General features: G+C 41.8%; 1 long non-coding RNA gene across 1 annotated transcript; it reads right to left on the bottom strand.

Annotated features, from left to right (window-relative positions):
- Positions 1-5,183: 5,183 nt before the first annotated feature.
- LOC125449425 (uncharacterized) lies at positions 5,184-24,147 on the bottom strand. The gene is made up of 3 exons (XR_007246915.2): positions 21,605-24,147; positions 6,818-6,948; positions 5,184-5,652 (listed from the first exon to the last, which is right to left on the bottom strand). It is a non-coding gene; the product is annotated as an uncharacterized LOC125449425 (long non-coding RNA).
- Positions 24,148-24,668: the final 521 nt, after the last annotated feature.

The raw sequence follows: 24,668 nt of genomic DNA, 5'->3' as shown, positions 1-24,668 counted from the left end.
GAACTTTCATTTACCTGTCTTCAATCTCATCTCCAAGAGTAAGTACACAAAGCTCATAAAATGTTTTGTCAGTAAGATTGCGACTATCCAATTGGTTGCCACAGTCACATTCCTCTTTTCCACTGAGCCAAACTGCTTCTAAGTTCTTTTCTGTTTGCTGTGAGCTTGCATCTTTCCATTCCCTTAATTCTCATGCTGCACTTCAGAACTCACCTTGATCATGAGACACATCTTCTCGTCCCTCAATTCCTGTTAAACTACTGAGCATCCGACCTCCCCATGTTAGCTGATATTGCCATCAGGTACTCCTTCTCCTGATTCTAGATTCCTGTCTTTAAATCCTGTGTCATCTCGCATCCTGAAGAAAACCTGTTCATGATCCCACCATCCTCGGCCAGATGATTCATTGGCTGGCTAGCAAAAAACAGTGTGTGCATAAATTGGTCTTTGGCAGCAGTCCCACAGGGATCTGTGCTGGAATCTCAACCTTTTCAAATTTATATCAATTATTTAAATGAAGGAAGCATCAGCATGGTGGCTAAGTTTGCAGACCACAGCAGCAGAGGGAGGCAAATATGTTGTGATACAAGAAAGTTTTTAAAAATTTACTCATAGGATGTGGGTGTAGCTGGCTGAGATTGCCCATCCATAGTTGCGCCTTGAGCTGATGGGGATGAACTAGATTTTTGTTAGGCAAGCAAGTCCAGGGTTATTGTGAATAGATGGGAATGTGGAATGCAAGCCATAACAGCTCAACCAAGATCTTACTGAATGGCAGACCTAACTGAAGTGATCAAATTGTCTATTTCAGTTGCCATTTTCTGTGTTCATATGCAGTTAACAGAATATGTTGATGCAAACATTATGTAGAAAAAGAGGTTTTAGGGAAAATTGTAACAACTGCAAGGACATTCTCTCTCCTTTGTATCATGGGGAAGATCTTCACTAGGGTCACTTTTAAAAGACTCAATCCATTTGCAGCCTGCGTGTTTCCGGAAGCACAATGTGCTGGCAGATCAACAATGGACCGGATTTTCCCCGTACACCAGTGTTGCGAACTGGGTAGAGTATTTGATGTTTGTAAAATAATAGAGGGGAGGGGGGGGAAAAGAGTGCGTGATCCCTTTAAAGACTGTTATTTATGAAAAAAAGCGTTTGCAGGCAGCAACAGATGGATAGAGTTCTTGAAATTGAAACACTGGGCCAAAAGGCTATACTGTTAGCAGGCAAAGCAGCATTTATAGATTGGATTCCCTACAGTGTGGAAACAGGCCCTTCGGCCCAACAAGTTTACACTGCCCCTTGGAGCATCCCACCCAGACCTATCCCCCTATAATCCACACGCCCCTGAACACTACGGGCAATTCAGCATGGCCAATCCACCTAGCCTGCACATCTTTGGACTGTGGGAGGAAACCCACACAGACATGGGGAGAATGTGCAAACTCCACACAGACAGTTACCTGAGGCTGGCATCGAACCCAGGTCTCTGGTGCTGTGAGGCTGCAGTGCTAACCACTGAGCCACCATGCTGCAGCCATTTATACAAAGATAACAGGTTTTTGAATTTAGCCAATTAATTTAAACCAGGCCCAAAATACCAAAACCCAATTAAATTCAAATCTGATGGTTTTTACAATCTAGACCAATTCCGATTGTAAGAAATTAATATGGATTAAGGGAATAAAAGAAGAGGGCATTTGAAACTCAGTGTGAGAGCAAACTGCCATCTGAAGGGCAACTCTTTGACTCTCACAGAAACCTCTAACCTCTCAGAATAAGCATAATTTAAATAAAGATACTACAGCACTCTTAGCTATTATTTCTGATGCAAAAATTCAATGGAGAAAGACATTCCTGAATGGAAAACAGCAGAGAAGGCAAAGGGCATTCAGGAAGACTTATTCTGGCTGTAATTTTGAGAGACCAAACTTTACTTTTTTTATTACTTTGGTTTATATGAATGGGACTTGTATTTATTGGAAAATCATACCATTAGAATTTTGTTCTATTCCGGAATAGTTAGTAGTTAAGCGGGGAATTGTTTGGTTTGTTAGTAGTTCTGTAATTTGTTCACTGTTAGAATTAGATAACTGAATTGTTACTTGTTGCTTATAAAGTGAGTATCAGGGATTTCTTCCATTTAACCTCTCCTTTTTAACAGACTGGGGGGGGGGGGGGGGTGTTGAGAGGCAAGTTATACCATTTTTCACACTTCTTTCACAGATTACCAGACAAGGTGAGCTTCTCTGGGTACTTCAGATTCAATTATCAGAGAGGGGTCGACCACCTCCCCTTTGTAACATCAGCTACACAAAGTTTACAATTAGGATTGAAACTAAAATTATGCTGGCTAATCTAAATAAATGCTTAAAATGCACCAAAATATTTGGTTCCCATAGATAAGCTTTAGCTTGAGGTTACCATCAAATGGTGAGAAACCCTGCCGTCTTTAACTCTTTACAGTCTAAGGAGGTCTGTAGAGCTTTTGTTTCCCAGTGGAAGCAAACCTCCTTAATTTTAGAATCAGTGATGACTTTGACACCTTATTTGGACATGTATCACTTCCAGATATATTGTTTTCAATTTCCCAAGAATAAGAATAACATGTGGGAACTGATATAATCAAGAATGGTGATGAGGTGTTAGTTGTTGCCTTCTCATCTGTGAATCTGGAGGTTGTGTGTTCAAATCCACAACCACAACCAAGAACATAATATCTAGGGTAATATTGTGATGCAGTAGTTAGTGAACACTGCACCATCAGCGGTCCCATATTTTAGAGGAGATGTTTAACTGTGGCCCATCTGCTGCTGTGTTGGGCGTAAAAGTTCTCTTGAGGTTCTACTGAAGGGCAGAGGAGTCACCCCTGGTGAACTGAGAAGCTGATGAAGAGGTACCAGACTCAAAATGTTAACTGTTTTCTCCCCACAGATGCTGCGAGACCTGCTGATTTTTGCCAGCAACTTCTGTTTATGTTTCACCAGGATGTTGCCTGGAATGAAGCACTTTAGCTATGGAGAGAGGCTGGATGAGCTAGTAGTTTTCTTTGGAGCAGAGAAGGTTGAGGAGGAACCTGATAGTGATGTTTAAGGTTATGAGGGGCATGGACAGTGTGAATTGAAAGCAATTGCTTTCCTTAACTGAAGGGTTAATAACAAGGCGGCTTAATTTTAAAGTGAAAGGTAGGAGGTTTAGAGGGGATTTTTCACATAGAAGGTGGTGAGGGTTTGGAATGCATTGCCTTGGAGGATAGCTGAAAACAGAGAGCCTCACAATCTTTATAAACTACTTGGATGAGCACTTAAAGTGTCACAACATTCAAAGCTCTGGGTGTAGTGAAGAATTTGGACTGGTATAACTTTGGTGGTATAGACTTGAAGGGTCAAAGGGCCTCTTCTGTACTGTATGGTTGTATGAACTGTTCAGAATGTATCCTTCGACAACCACCATTGAGCAGTTTCTGGTAAGAATCACATTTCAATTTGTGGGAGCTTCCTGTGTACAATTTGGTTACTAATTTTCAACACTGCAAATGTTTTCACTGCTTTAGTCTCATTTGATGTAAAGCACTGTGGGGCATCCTGAAGCTGTAATAAATGCTATATAAATAGAAAGTCATAGAGATGTACAACATGGAATTTGACCAGATATCCTAAAATTAATCTTGTCCCATTTGCCAGCATTTGGCCCATATCCCTTTATACCCCTCCTGTTCATATACCCATCCAGATGCCTTTTAGATGTTGTAATTTTACCAGCCTTCACCAGCTCCTCTGACAGCTCATTCCATACATGCACCATCCCCTGCATGAAAAATTTGTCCCTTAGGCCCTTTTAAATCTTGCCTTCTTACCTTAAACCTGTGCCTTCTGGTTTTGGATTCCCCTACCCTGGAGAAAAGACTTGGCTATTCACCCTATCTTGTGATTTTATAAATTTCTATAAGATCACCCTTCAGCCTCTGATGCTCTCAGGAAAACAGTCCCAGCCTATTCAGCCTCTCCCCACAGCTCAAACCCTCCATCCCTTCTAGAGTTTAACTTGATTGTCCAAAATAGGAAAAAAAGAACTTCATTTTGAACTCACCACACCTACTCTATCCAGACTACAATTGTCTTTCAGATGAGTTGTTCCTTTCCAATCTGTCTTGTTCTGAATGAGGACAAGATGAACTGAGAAAAGACTCAACAATACAACAGCCAGTAACAGGACACAGTCACATTGAGCACAGAGGAAGGTGGTTATAGTTATTGGAGCGCAGTTGTCTCAGCTCCATGATATCATTGTACGGAGTACCTCAGGTTAGTGTCCTAGGCCCAGTATATTCAGCTGCTTCAATGACTATCCCTCCACATTCAGTCAAACATGAAGATATGTGCCAATGATTGAACCACGTGCAGCACCATTCACGTCTCCTCAGATGCTGCAGCAGTACATACTCATGTGCGACAAAATCTGAACAATGGCCAGGCTTAGGGAGACAATTGGCAAGTAACATTCCCACCACAGGTGACGGCCTAGTATTATTGCTGGACTGTTAAACTAGACACGCAGGCTAGAGATCAGCAATGAGTAACTTATTCTACCTAGTAACTGTCCACCATCTCCAAGGCACAAATCAGGAGTGCGATGGAATATCTTTCACTTGCCTGGATGGGTACAATACTTAAAAAATTGACACTATTAATAAGCACAAAGCAACCCTGACAACCCTTCGAAAACCTTCAACATTCACTCCCTTCACTACCAATGCACAGTGCCTGTGATTTGTACCATCCACAAGATGCACTACAATACAGCATCAGGGTTCCTTCAGCAGAGTCTTACAAACCTGTGATCGCTCCTGCCTAGAAGGGCACGGGCAGCAGGTTGAGAAAACTGCGATCTACAAGATCCCTCCCCAAGCCACATCTATTTTCACTTGGAAACACATCACCATTGCTTTAGGGTCTCTATACTTCAAGGTCTGCAGTGGTTCAGGATGACAGCTCACCACTGTTTTCTCCAAGCCAAATAGGGATGGACAATAAGTGCTGGCCTAGTCAGAAACACCCACATTCTACAAGTGAATTTTAAAAAAAAATCAGTGTCCTCTTAATTTGGTAAAAGCAAGAAATTGAGCAGTGCATTTGACACAAAGCTAATTTATTTAACCTTTAATCCAGAATATTAAACTTCAGCCTAGTTACAGAGATTATTAACATCAACTGAAACAACTGTCAACTGTTAAGAGGAACACAGTTCAGTCTGGATGTGATTAACAGCAGCAATAACAGCAAAATCCAACCCCTGACATCACTTATGGTTGCTCAGTCTGACAGATGGGTGAACGTATCCCTTCCCACAGTCCTTGCCACAAGCGGTGTGCGTGCGTGTGTTTTAAATATTTGCCTATAAACAGAACAGACAAGCATATCTCCCTCCAAATTCAAAGATCAATGATATTCAGTGAATTGAGTGACACAGTCAGATGTTGATCTGTTCCCGGTCCCCCTCCCTTTTTTCTGCATTTCAACTGATGTTTTCCCAGGACCATCAGTTCTGATGAAGGGTCACCAGACCCGACACATTAACTGCTTTTTTTCCTTCACAGATGCTGCCAGACCAGAGCTTTTCCTGCAACTTTGTTTCTGCAAATGTTCTAATACCCTGTAAAAGTAATTGACAGTGTCAGTGTCACTATCAGGCCGAGACACAAATTCACAACTGTAATTCTTATGGACCTTTCTTTCCCTAAAACGGGTTCAATCAAACCAAAATAAGTCAATATCAGCAACAAATCCCTAAATAAGAAAATTATACATTTCCAGCTAAACCGGAATGCTGTTCCCAGTATCCGCTAGTGACTCTGACTAACCGTCCCCACCCCCACAGATACTCGCCCGGTTACCGAAGGTATCAATCATTCCAGTGAATCCTGTACACTTCCGACTCAGAACATGGAAGAGAGAGGCCAGCAGCCAGCGTAAACCCAAATCACGCCCTGCCCTCCCAGCATCAATAAACTGCTGGTTGAATTAGGGCCAAGAGCGGGTAACCCAGTCCCCGCCACACAATGTGGGGGAAAGGTGTCGCCAAGCATCTACGAGCAGCTCCTTCAGGTAAGAGCACAGGGACTGCACCCTCTCAAGCTGAACATACACATGGCTCAGGGACAAGCCCTATCTTTTTTGAGAACTATCTTAATTAAATTGAAATAAAAAATGTTAAAAACCCAACAGACATTTTCTTTTGAAAAAAACTTTCTAATTTGTAAAAGTAGTTTTATTCCTCGCTTGCGCATTACACAGTTAGGTTACACATGCGCATTGTATCGGCATCAAAAAAAAACTGCTGATATCTAAAGCAGAGATAGTAGGAACTGCCGATGCTGTGGTCTGGAGGCACACAGCAGGACAGGCAACATCAGAGGAGCAGGAAAGCTGACGTTTCGGGTGGGAACCCTTCTTCAGGTTAAATAAACCAGCTTTGTGTCAAGTGCACTGCTCAATTTTTTCCTTTCACCAAATTAAGATGACACTGATTTAAAAAAAAAATCCGCTTGTGGAATCTGTGTTTCCGACTTATTGCCCATACCTAAGATAACGAAATGTGGAGCTGAATGAACACAGCAGGCCAAGCAGCATCTCAGGAGCACAAAAGCTGACGTTTCGGGCCGAGACCCTTCATTCATCCTCTCTGATGAGGGGTCTAGGCCAGAAACGTCAGCTTTTGTGCTCCTGAGATGCTGCTTGGCCTGCTGTGTTCATCCAGCTACACACTTTGTTATCTTGGATTCTCCAGCATCTGCAGTTCCCATTACTCTTGCCCATACCTATTTGGCTTGAAGAAAATAGTGGTGACCTGAAACGTCAGCTTTCCTGCTCCTCGAATGCTGCCTGTCCTGCTGTGATCTTTCAACTCCACACTGTTATCTTAGACTCCAGTTCTTACCATCTTCTGCTCCTGCACAATAGGAACGGAAACAAAGTGGCGGTGTTGATGTTGGGTTGGGGTGAACAATGTCAAAAATCACACGACTTCATAGTCCAACATGTTTATTTGAAAACACAACCTTTCAAAGCGCTGCTCCTTCATCAACATGTCCAGTCTACTGCCACACCAGCAAATTCACACTGGGGAGAAACCATTCATCTGTTCCGAATGTGGGATTGGCTTCACTCAGTTATGCAATCTGTTCGATCACCAGCACATTCACAATGGGGAAAGCTATTCATGTGTTCGGAGTGTGGCAAAGAATTCCCTCAGTAGTCCAGTTTACACAAGCGTTGGAGAATTCACACTGGGGCAAAGGCCATTCATCTAATCCGTATTAAATGGGGGGTGTGGGCCTAGTGGCGTTATTGCTGGAATGTTAATCCAGAGACCCACGTAATGCTGTGGGGACTCCCTTCAAATCCTGCCGGGCAAATGGTGAAATTTGAATTCAGTAGAAAAAAAGTCCTTTTTTTGGGAAGTAATTCACTCAAATCACTCACCTCACATCACACCAATGTGTTCACGCTGACACAAGAACTTTTCAATGTTCTGAGTGTGAGAAAAGCTTTAAAGCTAAAATGGATCTGCTAACCCACCAGCAAGTTCACACTGGGGAGAGGCAATTCACCTGCTTATAACAACAGATTCACTCAGACCACAGCAAGGGAGGGTCTGGATGAATCAGACACCATCTCCCATACTCACTGGTAGAGGGCTGTACAGCAAACATAATCCTAAACTGAAACAAAAACAGAATTTGTTGGAAAAGCTCAGCAGGTCTGGCAGCATCTGTGAAGAGCAATCAGAGTTGACGTTTCGGGTCTGATGATGCTTCCTCAGAACTGATGGTAACTAGGAAAATGTTGGTTCATTTGCAGAAGATAATGTAGGGGGAGGGGTTAAGGAATAAATGATAGGTGGGAATAGAGCCCAAAGAGACAGAAGAACAGGTGAACAGACATTGAACTGGATAGCGATCTGGCTAGGAGTATGAATAGCAGTTAATGGAGATTGTTAGTGGCTAACAATAGGTAGTGTGTAATGGCAGAATATGTCGACCTGGTGTGTGGAGTAGGGGCCTAGGAAATGGGAGAGTTCAGGGCCTACAATTATTGAACTCAATATTGAGTCCAGGGGGATGAAGGATCCCCAAGCTACCTATTGTTAGCCACTAACCGTGTCCGTTAACAGCTATTCACTCTCCTCTCCGGATCGTTATCTATTCCTTTGTCTGTCCAACTGTTCTTCTCTCTTCGGGTTCTGTCCCTGCTTGGGGACCTGCAGGCCTCCAGACTCATTGTCGAGTTCAATAATTTTAGGGCCTGAACTCTCCCATGTCCTAGCCTCCTACCCCACATACCAGGCCTTTTTATCACTTAGCCTGCCATTACACACTGCCCATTGTTAGTTATTAACAGTCTCCTTTAACAGTGATTTGCCCTCCTAGCTAGATCATTATCCAGTCCTTTGTCTGTCCAACTGTTCTTGTCTCTCTCTGGGCTCTATCCCCACCTATCATTTGCTCCTGAACCCTTCCCCCGACTCTATCTTCTGCACATAAACTGACATTTTCCCACCTACCGTCATTTCTGAGAAGGGGCTCTGCACTCCGGATTTCACTTCACAGATGCTGCCAGACCTGCTGAGCTTTTCCAGCAAATTCTGATTTGCAGCAGCTGCAGTTCTTTCCTTTTTTTAAAAAATCCTAAACTGGTCATTCTCTTATAAACATTTAATCTCTCAAATAAATCTGGTGAACCTTCTCTGATCTACCTCCAATGCAATTACATCCTTCCTCAAATAAGGGACCAAATCTGTACACAGCACTCCAGCTGTAGTGTCAATGCCTTGTACAGTTGCAACACTACTTATCTACCTTTATACTCCATTCATTTATCACAAAATGCCAAATTAGCCTTCCTTATTACCTGCTGCAGCTACATTGCAGCCATCTGCAATTCATTCAGGAGACACCCAGATCATTGCGCTCTGAAGCATTTTGAAACCTCTCTCCAACGAATTACACAAATGTGATTTCCCTCTGACAAAACCATGTTTGGTGTGTCTGTTTATATTGATATTATCCAAGTGCCCTGCCATAATACCTTGGGAATAGCTTCTAACATTTTCCCTATGACAGATGTAAGATTAGCTGGCCTGTAGTTTCCTGCTTTCTGCCTCCCTTTTTGAATAAAGGAGTTATGTTAGCTATTTTCTTTCCCGAAGGTACCTTCCCTGAATCTTATGAGTTTTAGAAATGTCTAACTAATGCATCAGCGAAATCACTAGCTACTTAATTCAAGACCTTAGGATGACATCAATCAGGATCTGCCGACATGTCAACTTGCCGTTCCAATGATTTCACCTGATGAAGGGGCAGTGCTCTGAAAGCTTCTGATTTCAAATAAACCTGCTGGACTATAACCTGGTATTAACTGACTTCTGATCTTGTCCATGATAATTGGAATTTTCTTGAACTTTTCCCTCCCTTTCAGTTCCTAATTTGCAGCTATTACTGGGACATTACTTGTGATGACCAATGCAAAACATCTGTTCAATTTGTCTGCCATTTCTTTGTCCTCCATTACTAATTTTAAGACTCATTTTCCGCAGAACCAACACTTACTTTGTTAACTTTCCTTTTTTAAATATCTGAAGAAACTTTTCCTAATTGTTTTTCTAACTTTTGGCTAACTTCTGTAATCTACTTTCTTCCCTAGGTATTAATCTTTTAGTATTGTTTTGCTTTAAGAGTTATTTTTTAATATTCAGTCTTCTGACCTTCCATCCATCTTTTCACAATTATGTCTTTTCTTCGACTGATTCTATCTTTGACTTTTTTGGTTAACCACAGATAGTGGGTCAGTCCCTTAGAATTTTCCTCATGTGCATATTGTGCACTTTCTGAAACATACCTTTAAATATTAGCCATTGCATTTTTATTGACCTATCCCAAAACTAAATTTCCAGTTCACTTTCACTAGTTCTGCTTTCTGCCCTCATAATGGACCTTGTTTAAAGCAAAATTGCCCTCTTTCCCTTAAACTGTATGTAACATTCAACTAAACTGGTTACTGCTATCCAGCAGTGCTTTTGCTAATGAAGTCAGTTGCGGTTGAAACCAGGTCTAGTATAGCCTGCTCTCTGGTTATTGATATACAATGCTGGTCTAAGAAACTGGCCTGAAAACATTTAATGAATTCCTCAATTAGGCTATATGTTCCCATTTGATGGGAACAATCTGTATTTAAGTTAGTGTACCCCATAATAATTGCTGTTCCCTTTTGACAAGTTCCCATTATTTCTTGCTGGAAACCTTGTCCTACCATGTGGTTACAATGAGGGGGACTATACACAGCTCCTATTAGTTACCTCTTGCTTTCATCATTCCTTATGTCTACCCAGATTGCTTCTATATCTCGGTTTCCTGAATTGAGGTCATCCCTCTCTATTGTGCTCATATTATCTTTAATTTAAAAGAATCACTCTTCCATCCATTCTCAACTCCCTACACTTCCAAAACATCATATAATCTTCAGTATTCAAGTCCCAATCTACATCATACAGTCACAACTCAGTAATGGCTGTTAGATCATGCTTTTTTAATCTCGATTTGTACCACTAATTCATCTGTGTTTCAAAAGCTGCGTGCATTCAGATACAGTACTTTAAGTTTTGCCTGTGTAATTTTGTAACCTCTAAGCTTATCTGCTAATTTGCTCTTAGATCCACCCCTTCCTGCCATTATCTGTTTATAATTTCCCACATTTCCTCCCTCTATTGCTTTCTCCCTTAATCCTTTGATTGACCACAGCTCCCCAAATTTGGATCCTTGCTCCCACTATTTAATTTAAAATGCAATCTAATTCCAAGATCTCAGGTCCCAAGTCCTAATTATGTTACAACACAGGGATAGCAAGCCAGTCCAAATCACACTTGCTAACACTTGAATCACAACATGAAATGAAATCACTTGACCCTCAAAACTGGTCAATCGTTCCTAGTCAGACTTTACAAATAACTGATCTTGTATATCAAGTTTATAACTTAAAACAAAAATTAACAATTTATTATCAATAATGTTACTTTACTGAACCCAAATGAACTACCAGGCAATCTAATTAATATTCTCTTCGATCATCAACCACTACTTTCACACAAACACAGTTGAGGAATAAATTTGAGAAGAATAAGTCGCCAGTTCGATAACAAAACGATACCAAGCTTTCACAAAATCCAATGGGTTGTAATACAGCCATGTAGGATGTCTTGTTGAAGTCTGAAGTCACCAGCAGCATCAATTCTCAACTGCAACTCTTAGTTTCAAACTTATACCATATATATCTGTAATGAAGTGTGACTTTTTTCTCTTTATTTTCTCTATCCTTTTTGTACCTAGGTACATTGCATCCTAGATGGTGCAGTGTGCTGGCAACATTGTACACTTTTCACGGTACTCATGTTATTTTGTAACTTGAGTACATGTGAGAATAAGCCTAATTCTAATATGATCGGTGTTAGGATTTGGGCAACAGATCTTTCAATGAACTCAAGAAACTGGAGGGTCAAATATGGGAGAATGCCAGGACTGCACGGGGATGGCCCAGTCAACAGTGGACAAAGGGTGAGGGTGGGAGGTGTACTGAGTCTCCAGTTCCAGCTTCAAACTCTATTCCCTTGTACCTACTCCCATTCCTCTCCCTGTCAACTGTCTGAGACTGATCAGACTATTGACTGTTTAAATTATTTCACCCCACAACCCAGTGCCACATATTTCCACCTCCATAATATCACCAACTCCGTTCTAGTCTCAACTCATCTTTTCCTTTGTTACCTGCAAAATTAAATATCCAAACACCTTCCCAGCTGAACCTCCCACATTGAACATCCCTGTAATTATCTTGAGATAATTCAAAACACTGGTGTGTTGTTGTTTCCTTGCACCAAGTCATGTTCACCTGTTACCCTGAGTTCACTGACTACTAACATCTCCTGTTTGAGAAGCACTAAAATGTTTTAAAATCTCATCCATATTTTTTTCCTTGAATGTGGCCACCCGTCCAGTCTCACATTGCTCCGCAATCTCTGTGCTCATAGAATTTGGAGCCTTTGGTGCATTCCTGATTTTAATCACTACAGACAACATAGGTGGCTGCTCTTTCAGTCCAAGCTCCAGAATTTCTTCCTTAACGTTCCCGCCTCACTTTCCTTCAAAAGGTTCTCATTAAAGCCTGTCTGTATGATCAACCATTTAGTGTTCTGACTTGCATCCTTACATGGCTGACTGTCAACATTGCTTTGTAAAGTTCTTGTGAAAGCCTTCAGAACATTATATTCCATTAAAATTGTGAGAGAACTACAAATTAGTTCTGCTGAGTCTGAGGTATACTGCTGTTCCATTATCATTATGGTGAAAATCAGTCATACCTATGGAATCAGGCCCTTTGGTCCAACTAGTCCATGTCAACCATAAGGACAAACTAAACTAGTCCCACCTGCCTGCACTTGGTCCATATCCCTCCAAACATTTATTATTCATATACTTACCCAATTATCTTTTAAACATTGTAACTGTAACAGCACCCAGCACTTCCTCTGGAAGTTCAATGCACACATGAATCACTGTGTACAAAAACGTTGCCCCTCATGTCTGTCTTAAATATTTCTCTCGACTTAAAGGTACACCCCCTAGTCTTGATATCTCCCACCCTAGGTAAAAGGCGCTTAATATTAACCCTACCTATCACAATCCCACACTTTCTAGTGAAAAAAGTCCCAACCTATCCAGCCTTTCTTTATCATGGAAACCTTCCATACCTGGGAATATCCTGGTAAATTGCTTCCAAACCTCTCCTGCTTAACAATATCCTTCTTATAAATGGATGACCAGAACTGGACACTACTCCAGAAGAGACCCCACCAATGTCCTGTACAACATCAACATGAATTCCCAATGCCCATACTCAAAAGAATTGAGCAATGAAGGCAAGCATGCTAAATGTTTTTTTAACCACCCTGTCTAAATGTGGCATAAACTTCGAAGAACTATTATTTATTTATGGGATGTGGGTCCATAAAATATAGGAGATGAATTAAGCCATTCAGCCCATTGTGTCTGCTCTACCATTCGATCATGGCTGATATGTTTTCAACCCTACTCTCCTGCCTTCACCCCAGAACCATTACTAATCAAGAACCTATTTCTGTCTTACATACATTCAGTGACTTGGCCTCCACAGCTTCCTATGGCAATGAGTACAAGCGATTCATCACCCTCTGGCTGAAGAAATTCTTCCTCATCATGGTTTGGTTGCTAGCTTAAGCATCATCTGGTTGGCGTTCAATGGACAATCTCAGGGGAAGGTTATGCAGCAGGTACAGAACTGCACCTTGGACCCAACCCTTCAGACTTACAAGGCATGGGACAAACTGCATTTGAATTTTCTCACCTCTCACTTCACTGACAAAGGGCTGACGTGGGTAACATTTGTGTGTGTCTCGGCCCAAAACATCAGCTTTTGTGCTCCTAAGATGCTGCTTGGCCTGCTGCGTTCATCCAGCTCCACACTTTGTTATCTCGGATTCTCCAGCATCTGCAGTTCCCATTATCTCTGCACAATAGTCACACCATTTAAACTAATGGGGCTGGAACTGTGTTATCGCCAATACTGGTAAGGAAAATTTGTGTTCTACAAATAGTGACCCAAATTCTTCAATCGCATTTAAGCCAATCCATGTTGAAGAAACATGTGTTATATCAGAACCGACTTATTCTAAAATAGTGGACTGAGTAGCGTGGATCTTGCAGCTGCTCCCCAGATCCAGGCATATTTCTAGATTTACTTGTAGATTTCTCACTAGGGGCGGCACGGTGGCTCAGTGGTTAGCTCTGCAGCCTCTCAGCACCAGGAACCCTGGTTTGATTCCAGCCTCGGGTAACTGTCTGCGTGGAGTTTGCACATTCTCCCCGTGTCTGCGTGCGTTTCCCCGGGTGCTCTGGTTTCCTCCCACAGTCCAAAGATGCACAGGCTAGGTGGATTGGCCATGCTAAATTGCCTGTAGTGTTCAGGGGTGTGTGGGTTATAGGCAGATGGGTCTGGGTGGGATGCTCCAAGGGGCAGTGTGGACTTGCTGGGCCAAAAGGGCCTGTTTCCACACTGTAGGGAATCTAATCTAAAAGTTATTACATTTCAGTAGCACAAGTTTTTTTTAAAATTTTGATTCATTTTAGTTCTTTTAAACTTAAAATTGCAAAGAAAACCCAAAAAAAAGCGATTCATGCAAAGAAGAGTGTATTTTCTTAACACTGCTCAAGATTCTTTTTTTCCCCACAAGTGTGGAGGAAATTTTTTTAAAACAGAAAAGGAGTTGTGTTTGTGGAGTTTTTGGCGAGGCCAATGAATGTGGATGGCTCTGCATTGAGACTTCTTTTAAAATCAGAAGATTGAAAGTTGTCTGCTGGGCCACTTGAGCAGGAGTCTTTCTTTATTTCAATTGTTCAGCTAGGAGGTTGATTTTATTTTAATATTTATATGAAGAACAATACAGCAAACAGGCACAGGCCCTTTGGCCCTCTATTTTACCCTTCCATTCTAAAACCGTCTGCCTTCACTTACATGATCCATATCCCTTGATTCTCTTCCTTTTCATGCATTTGTCCAGGTGCTTCTGGAATGCTGTTATTCTGTCTATGTCCACTTCGTCCTCTGACAGTGTGTTCCAGGAATTAGAACATAGAACATAGAACAGTACAGCACAGAACAGGCCCTTCAGCCCACAATGTTGTGCCGACCATTGATCCTCATGTATGCACCCTCAAATTTCTGTGACCATATACATGTCCAGCAGTCTCTTAAATGACCCCAATGACCTTGCTTCCACAACTGCTGCTGGCAACGCATTCCATGCTCTCACAACTCTCTGCGTAAAGAACCTGCCTCTGACATCCCCTCGATACTTTCCACCAACCAGCTTGAAACTATGACCCCTCGTGCTAGCCATTTCTGCCCTGGGAAATAGTCTCTGGCTATCAACTCTATCTATGCCTCTCATTATCTTGTATACCTCAATTAGGTCCCCTCTCCTCCTCGTTTTCTCCAATGAAAAGAGACCGAGCTCAGTCAACCTCTCTTCATAAGATAAGCCCTCCAGTCCAGGCAGCATCCTGGTAAACCTCCTCTGAACCCTCTCCAAAGCATCCACATCTTTCCTATAATAGGGCGCCCAGAACTGGACGCAGTATTCCAAGTGCGGTCTAACCAAAGTTTTATAGAGCTGCAACAAGATCTCACGACTATTAAACTCAATCCCCCTGTTAATGAAAGCCAAAACACCATATGCTTTCTTGACAACCCTGTCCACTTGGGTGGCCATTTTAAGGGATCTATGTATCTGCACACCAAGATCCCTCTGTTCCTCCACGCTGTCAAGAATCCTATCCTTAATCCTGTACCACCATCCTTTGTGAGAAAAAACTTGCTTGCACATCTCTCAAACTTACCCCACCTCCCCGCACCTTGAACCTGTGTCGCCTAGAAACTGACCCCTTCAGCCTGAGAAAAGCCTCATACTTTCCATTCAATCCATGCCCTTCACAATCTTATGAAGATCAGCTCGCCCACTTACCTCCAGTGTTCCAGTAAAAACAAACCCAGTCCATCCAACCCTTCTTCAGAGCTAAAACCCCCCATACCAGGCAACATCCTGGTAAACCTTCTCTGTACCCTCTCCAAAGCATCCCATCCTTTTGGTACTGTGGTGACCAGAACTGTATGCAATATTCCAAGTGTGGCCTAACTAAAGTTCTATAAAACTGCAGCATAATTTTCCTATCCTTACACTCAATGCACCTTACAATGAAGGCAAGCATACCACAGGCCTTTTTTTTACTACCTCATCTACCTGCGCTGCCACTTTAAGTGATTTATGGACCTGCATACCCGTAACTTTCTGTATATTAATACCCCCAAGGGTTCCTCCATTCAATGTGTAATTTCCATCAGTACTTGACCTTCCAAATGCATCATCTCATATTTTTCATTTGACCTGTTTGAATTTATTTTTATTTCTTATTTTTTAATATGCTTAACATTAAAGTCTTTGGGTAAAGAAAGGAAGTTTATTTTATATAAAAAGGTGCTATTGTAAACTGCTTCCTTCTAGGCTTAATGACATTGAGTATCCAAGTGAAACAGAGTTAGATGGATAAGAGATATAGAGAAGTGATTACACAGCAGTATCAGTCAGATAGATGGACGACTGTCAAGAAAGGTAAGAAGGTAGTTCGGAAGTCTCCTGTGGCTATTCTCTCAAATAGATACTTAGTTTTCGGTACTGTTGAAAAAGATAGTCTCTCAGAGAGAAATAGAAAAAGACAGTCAGATGTTAGGTACTAAGAATGAATCTTACATTAAATAGGGTTTGACAAAATTTAAAATAATAATTGTTATAGGAGACTGTCCTGTCAAGAGCACAGGCAGGAGATTCTGCAGCAGTGAGTGTGAATCTAGGATAGTGTGATGATTTCCTGGTGCCAGGATTAAAGATACCTCAAAACATTTAAAGCATATTGTTAAATGAGAAAGTGAGAAACAAAATATTATTGCACACATTCGTAGGAATGACATAGTTAGGGCAAAAATTAAACTTTACAGCGTGCATATAAATGTTAGGGAGAAGATTTTAAAAAACGACCTCAAAAGACAGAATAATAAAATGAGAGGCTGGATGAACACAGCAGGCCCAGCAGCATCTCAGGAGCACAAAAGCTGACGTTTCGGGCATAGACCCTTCATCAGCTCCTGAGATGCTGCTGGGCCTGCTGTGTTCATCCAGCCTCACATTTTATTATCTTGGATTCTCCAGCATCTGCAGTTCCCATTATCACTCAAAAGACAGAATGACTGTTTTACTCCTGGTGTCAAGCTCAAGAAAGGGAAGAAATAAAAGGATAAAGGCAGAAAACACTTATAGCTAAAGAGGTAGTGTAATATTCAGGGATTCCAGGCTCTTGTATCATTAGGATCTCTTCTGGGTCAGAAAAGACCTGTTCAAAAAGGATGGGTTTCACTCGCACTGGAAAAGGACCAATATCCTAGTGGGAAAGTTTTCTAACTCTATTAAAGGATAACAGCAAGTCCGAGAACAAAGTAACTCTGAAGAATTAAACTGCATTTATTTCAAAGTAAGGGCTCTTGCAGGTAAGGCTAAGGAACAGGCAAGGCATGTTTGGGAACATGATTTTGAGACATCATAGCTATTATAGAAAACCTGGCTGAGGGATGGACAGGACTGGCAGCACAATGATCTGGGTTTCAGATGAGATAGAAGGACAGAAAAAGAGGCAAAGGAGGACAGGAAGTGGAGTTTTTGATTAAGGAAAATATTGTAGCTGTAACGAGAGAAGATTGCTCTGAAAAACTGTTCAGTGAAAATATATGGATTGAAATTAGAAATAAAAAGGAAATTCCTTGATGGGGTTGTACTATAGACCTCCCAATAGTCAGTTAGAAATTGAGGAACAAATATGTGGAAAGATCTCATATATGCAAGAATAATACAAGGTGATTTTAATTCTCCAAACATTGACTAGGACTACCATAGCGTTAAAGGTTTGGATGGTGAAGAATTTGTTAAATGTGTTCTAGAGAATTTTCTTTATCAATATGTAAATATTCCTATTACAGAATGATCAAAACTTGACCCTTTCTTGGGAAATAGGGGACGGCAAGTGACTGAAGTGATGATAGGGGAACATTTTGGTCTAGTGAGTACAATGCTATTTGTTTTAAAATTGTTATGGAAAAGGATAAGCCTTACATAAAAATTAAAGTTTTGAATTGGATCAAAGGAAATTTCGATGACATGAGACAAGAACGTTCAAAAATCAATTGGAGTAGTCGATTTGCAAATAAAGGGACGCAAATAAGTGGCTTTTAAAAGTGTAATAAGGAGAGCTCAGAGTCATTATGTTCCTGTTAGACTAAAGGCAAGGCTGATAGGATTAGAGAGCAATAGACAAGATTATTGAAGTTCTAGTCAAGAATAAAAAGAATCATATTAGATTATAAACAACTGGGTTCAAATGAATCTCTTGAACAGTATAGCGTGTAGGGGCACTCGATAGTGAGATCAGTAAGGCAAAGAGAGGATATGAGATAACCTGGGCAAATAAGGTTAAGGATAATCCAAAGAGATTCTACAAATACACTGACAGCAAGAGAACAACTGGAGAGGTGGTAGGGCCCCTTAAAGATCAAAGATTTGTGTTTGTGTTGAACCTCAGGAGATGGGAGAGATATTAAACAAATATTTTGCATCAGATTTAGGAGGAAGAAATGGAGGCTACAGAACTTGATGTTTTGAAAACAGTTCACATTATGGAAGAGCAAGTGCTGGAAGTCTTAGAAAGTATAAAGGTGGATAAATCTCCAGGACTTTGTGGGAGTTTAGGGAGGAAATTGTAGGGCCCCTTGCAGAAATATTTGTATCAATAATAAATACAGGTGAGGTGCTGAATGACTAGAGAGTGAATAATGTTGTGCCTTTATTTAAGAAGGGATGTAAGGGAAAGCCTGGGAACTACAGACCTGGGAGTCTGACTTTAGTAATAGGTAAGTTGCTGGAAGTGGTTCTGAAAGATAGGATGTATATGCATTTGGAGAGGCAAGGATTGATTAGTGATAGTCAGCATGGTTTCCTGCAAGTGAAATTGGGCCTGACAAACATGATTATGTTTTTAGGGGAAGTAACCACAGAGATTGGCAAGGGCAGAGCAGTAGCCATTGTTTACTTGGACTTTACTAAAGCTTTTGACAAGGTTTCACGTGATAGACTAATTTGTAAAGTTAAATCATGTGGGATTCAGGGTGAACTTGTCAATTGGATACGAAATTGGCTTAACAACAGGAGACAGGGTGATTTTTCCTAACAGGAAAACTGTGACCAGCAGCATTCCATAGAGATCGGTGCTTGGTCCACTTTAGTTTGTCACTTATATTAATGATGTAGATGAGAATATAAAAAACATGGATAATAAGCCTGAAGGTGACATCAAAATTGGGTGGTATAGTTGACAGCAAAGAAAATTGTTTAAGATTACAGAGATAGTTATTAATTGGGTCTATGGGCTAAAGAGTGGCAAAAGGAGTTTAATTTGGATAAGTGAGAGGCATTACATTTTGTTTAAATCAAACAAAAACACGATGTATACAATTAAAAGTAACACCTTGGGCAATGCTGTAGAACAGAGAAACCTAGGAAGTTCAGGTACATAATTCTTTGAAGTGTGCATCGCATATAGATAAGGTGGTTAAAAAGGCATTTAGCCTTCATTGCTCAAGCCTTTGAATATAGGAATTGGGAAGTTACGTTGGGATTGTACAGGATGCTGTTTAGAGCTGTCTGGAATAGTGGAGTACTTTTAAGCTGGAAAGGGCTCAGAAGAGATTTACCAGAATGTTGCCAGGAATGGAAGGTTTGAGCTATAAGGAAGCTCAATAGGCTGAGACATTCTTCACTCGAGCATAGGAAGTTGACAGGTGACCTTTATAGAGGTTTATAAAATATAGTGAAGAATATAGATAAGGTGAATGGTAGGTGTTCACCCCCACCCCCCCTACCACCATGGTGGAGAATTTCAAAACTAGGGGACATATTTTTAAGGAGCGAGGAGGGAGATTTAAAACAGACATGGCAACTTTAAAAAAAAGTGTGCTTCATGTGTGAAATGAACTTCCAGAGGAAGTGATGGATGCAGCTACAGTTACAATGTTTAGAAGACACGTAGATAAATACATGAATAGGAAATGTTTGGAAAGATATAGGACAGGCGCAGACAGGTAGGACTAGTTTAGTTGGGATTGTGGTCAACATGGACTAGTTGGACTGAAGAGTCTGCTTCTGTGTTGTATTAATTAGTCTATCTGGCAGGATCTGTGGAGAATAGGTAGAGTTAACATTTTTGGTTCCAGTGACCATTTTCTCAGAACTGGTGGAATTCTCAGGTGTCTCGGAATCATTCATGTAAACCTGGGTTGCAATTCCTTTCAGGCCAATAGAATGTCTTATTTGACAAGTGTGGTGCCTAGATCTGAACATGTCATCCATGGCTGCTCTGGGCAGGATTTCAAATCACTTGGTGCTATTCCAATCAGAATTGATAGAGGGGAACCAGTAGATCTGTTCTATTTGGGCTTCCAGAAGACATTCAACAAGGTACCTCACAAAACAATAAGTCATAAAGTAACAGCCTGAATTGTTGGAAGTACTGTATTTCTGTGGATAGAGAATTTGCCAATAGTAGAAAACAGTGAGTAGAATTAAAGAGTGACAGTAGGAACTACAGATGCTGGAGAATGTGTGAGATAACAAAATGTGGAGCTGGATGAACACAGCAGGCCCAGCAGCAAAGAGGAGCAGGAAGGCTGACGTTTTGGGCCAAGACTTCTCTTCAGAAAAATACTTCCCATTTTTTCTGAAGGAGGGTCGAGGCCTGAAACATCAACCTTCCTGCTCCTCTGATGCTGCTTGGCCTGCTGTGTTCATCCAGCTCCACACCTTGTTATCTCAGTGGAGTTAAAAGGGTTCTTTGAGATTGGTGACGTGTGACCAGTGTAGATTACACAGGGATCAAAACTGAAACCACAACTTTTTAAAACAGTATTTATTAATGTCTTGGAAGAAGGAAGTGAATGTAGTGTAGCCAAATTTGCATAAACACAGGAGGTGGAAATACAGGTTGCAAGGGGGATACAAGCAGTTTACAGAGACACAAGTTAAGTAAGTGGACAAAATGGAGTATAATGTCAGAAAATGTGAAGCTGTTCTTTTTGATGGGGAGAACAAAAGAACAGCATATTATTTCAATGCAGAAAGCTGCACAACAAAAGGTATTGGGGCTACATGTACATGAAATACTGAACTAGCACACAGGGGCAGCAAATAATCAGGAAGGCTAACAGCATATTGGCCCTTATTTTAAGGGGTTTGGAGTATAAGGATGGGCAAGTTCTGTTGCAACTATACAAGCACTGGTGAGACTATTTCTGCAGTCCTATAAACAGTTTTGGTCCCCTTATTTCTGGAAAGATGTTATTTCACTGGAAATGGTTCAGAAAAAGATGCATGAGGATGATCCGCCTATGGAAGGACTATCTTATGAGCAAAGGTTAAACAGGTTGAGACTCACTGGAATTTTGAAGAATGAATGAGGGATGATATCATTGAAATATACAGGATTTTAAAATAGCTTGGCAGCGTAAATAATAAGACACATTTCCCCTCATGGGGGAGTCTGGGACCAGAGGACATAGTCCAAAGAATAAAAGGGTGCCAATTTAAGACAGAGATGAGGAGGAATTTCTTCTCTCGGAAGAATTGGAACTCCTTGCCACAGACTACTGTTGGGGTAGACTCCTTGCGTATGTTTGAGGCTGAGATAGATTGATTCTTTATCAGGACAGGAATCAAAGGTTACAGGATAAAGACAGGAAAATAGACACGAGGACTGCCAGTTCAGTCATTATCCTAGACAATAGTGGAACAGACTGGACGGGCTAAACAAAACGTCTCCTGTTCTATTTCCTCGGACACTAATCTCTAAAAGTTTTCTCCACAGACAAACCTTTTTCCTTCCACCGATCCTGGTGAATGGAATGATTCTGTCACAGCTTGATGCGCCGTGTGGCTTCAGTTAGCCGACTGTGAAGTAGATCCCATTGAATGTTCTACGAAATGAACTGACCGAAATCCCAATCTCCACGTGTACGGGAGAAATTCTCTCTCTTCCCTGCTTCCGGGCTATGTCGCTCCGCGATGCGGCTTGGCAACTGGGAGCCAGCTTTTGGCAAGCGGTAACCCCATATAAGTAATGCTGCTTAGGCTAAACTCGACACAGATCATTTCTTCCTCGATTTTCAAAGCATTTGTTAAACTATGTAGCAGACTTCCCGTCTCCCCCAGTAATCCCTCATTCTTTGTAGAACAGTACGCATGGTCCAGTTGCGGCTTCTTCCCGCCTTTCAGTCCCTCTGATTGGTTGGATGGCCAGCGGCCAGGCCGGCCTTATCCCCTCTTTCTATTGGTCCGGGATTGCCGTCACTCAGGTCGGGCACCAAAGAGCTGTAACTTAGAGATAATGGGAACTGCAGATGCTGGAGAATCCAAGATAATAAAATGTGAGGCTGGATGAACACAGCAGGCCAAGCAGCATCTCAGGAGCACAAAAGCTGACGTTTCGGGCCTAGACCCTTCATCAGAGAGTTATGCTGTAACTTAGAGGCGGGGTTTACAAATTTCACGTGGAACACCCGCGCGGATCATGAATCAATTAACATCGGCTGCGGTCAGTGTCGGGTGATCCCGGCTCGTTCCCGTCCCCGTCCCCATTCCAACAATAACCCAACAGGTAGATGGGGCAAAGGGCAGATTTCCACAACTACAATACTTGTACCGTAGTTTGGGCCACTGCCTGAGTGAACAGAAAAACAGAGAGTCTGGAGAGGAGAAGATAATTCAGTTGGAGAGTGGAGAGAATCTGCAGCAAGGAGCTGAGAAGGGTCGGAGTGTGTTGGACGTGGTTTTATAGGTTTTTAGAAATGAAGAAGAAGCAATGTTCCTTAGGAGCAAGAATTTCTACACTGTCCTGACAGTGATGAGTTCATAGACTAGTTTCACGGGGTATTAGAAGGGAAAGATTTCCCGATGGGAAAGTCGTTAAAATCACGTTAAAAATATAATCAGCCTGTGAATGTCGAAGGCGAAATGTTTGTAAATATATTCACAGGATCTGAGCATCATTGGCCAGGCCATCATTTATTATCCGTCTCTAATTGCCACAGAGAAGATGGTGGTGGAGAGCTGCCTACTTGAACCACTGCAGCCTTTGTGGTGATAGGATTTTCACAGGACCTTTAGAAAGGGAGTTCCAGGATTTTAACCCGGTGGCAATGAAGTCGGGTGGCACAGAGGCTCAGTGATTAGCACTGCTGCCTCACAGTGCTAGGGACTCCGGTTCAATTCCGGGCTTGAGTAGCTGTGTGTAGTTTGCACCTTGTCCCTGTCTCTACCTGGGTTTCCTCCGGGTGCTCTGATTTCCTCCCACACTCCAAAGATGTACGGGTTAGTTGGATTGGCCATGCTAAATTGTCCGTAGTGTTTGGGGGATGTACAGTCTGGGTGGATTAGCCATGAGAAATGTGGAGTTAAGGGGACAGGGTAGGAGACTCGGTTTAGTTGGGATGTTCTTTGGAGGGTTGTTGCAGACTTAATGGTCTAAATGCCTCTTTCTCCATTGTAGCGATTCTATGATTCCAGTTCCAAATGGTGTGTGGCTGGGAGGAAAATTTGCACGTGTTCCATGTATCTGCTGCTACAGATCTAAGTAGTAAAGATCACAGATTTGGAAGATGCTGTCAAAGGACTTTTGAGAGTTTTTGCATTGCATTTGTAGATAGCGCACACTGCTGCTGTGTGCTGTCAACCAGGTGGAGAATGAACATTGAAGGTGTTGGATGGGGTGCTCAACAAGTGGGCTACTTCATCCTGGATGGTGTTGAGCTTCCTGAGTGTCTATGGAGCTGCATTCAAGTGGACAATATTTCATCACACTTCTTACTAGTGCCTGGTGGATGGTGTTCAGTCATTGGCAATGCTGGAGGTGTGTTACTAACCACAGAATTCCTAGCCTCTGACTTGCTGTTGTAGTCAGTATTTAGATGGCTAATCCACTTCAGTTTCTGGTCAGTGGTAATCCTCATGATGTTAATAGTGGAGGATTCAGTGATGGTAATGCTATTAATATCCAGGGGCAATGGTTAGATTCTCTCTTACTGAAAATGGTCATTGATCAGCTCTTGTGTGGTGCAAATCTTACCACTTACCAACCCAAGCTGGGATATCGTCCAGGTCTTCATGTACTTGGACACAATTACCTTCAGTATATGAGGAGTTGTGACTGTGCAATGTTTCACAACAATCAGTGAACATCCTTAATCCTAATTACCACCCAACAAAACCTCCCTAACCCTAGATGGAGATACAGCAGGTAATGTTGAATAAGAACCAAAAGAACTGCAGATGCTGTAAATCAGGAACAAAAACAAAGTTGCTGGAAAAGCTCGGCAGGTCTGGCAGCATCTGTGGAGGAGAAAAAGAAAGAGTTACTGTTTCAGGTCCGGTGACCCTCAGTTTGGGTGAGCAGTTCTGAGGAAGGGTCACTGGACCCGAAACAGCAACTTTTCTTTCTTCTCCACAGATGCTGCCAGACCTGCTGAGCTTTTCCAGCAACTTTGTTTTTGTTGCAGCAAGTAATGTTAATTGTCAATCTGAGTCAACTTTAGACCAGGCAGGTAGAGTCAGATGCTCTAAGGTTGTGGAGTAGGTTTGTAGCTTGGGTTGTGGGTGTTGAGGTTGGTTGCCTCGCTGAGCTGGTTTGTTGTTCTGCAGATGTTTCACTATCCTGCTGGGTAATATCATCAGTGCAGCCTCCGCTGAAGTGTTGGTGTGTTTTCCCACCTGGTTTTTAAACTCTGGAGTCTGTTGAGCTAGATTGCTTTACTTCCAGTTTTCCTTCGTAGTGGAATGTATATGGGGTCGAGTTCTGTGTGTTTATTGATGGCTTTCTTGGAGTACCAGGCTTCTAGGAATTCCCATGCCTGCCTCTGCTTGGCTTGTCCCAGGGTTTTGGT

The sequence above is a fragment of the Stegostoma tigrinum genome, chromosome 42 (genome assembly GCF_030684315.1).
Source record: "Stegostoma tigrinum isolate sSteTig4 chromosome 42, sSteTig4.hap1, whole genome shotgun sequence".
Lineage (NCBI taxonomy): Eukaryota > Metazoa > Chordata > Chondrichthyes > Orectolobiformes > Stegostomatidae > Stegostoma > Stegostoma tigrinum.
Note: the sequence above shows the minus strand (reverse complement) of the source record. Positions and strands in the feature narration are given on the sequence as shown.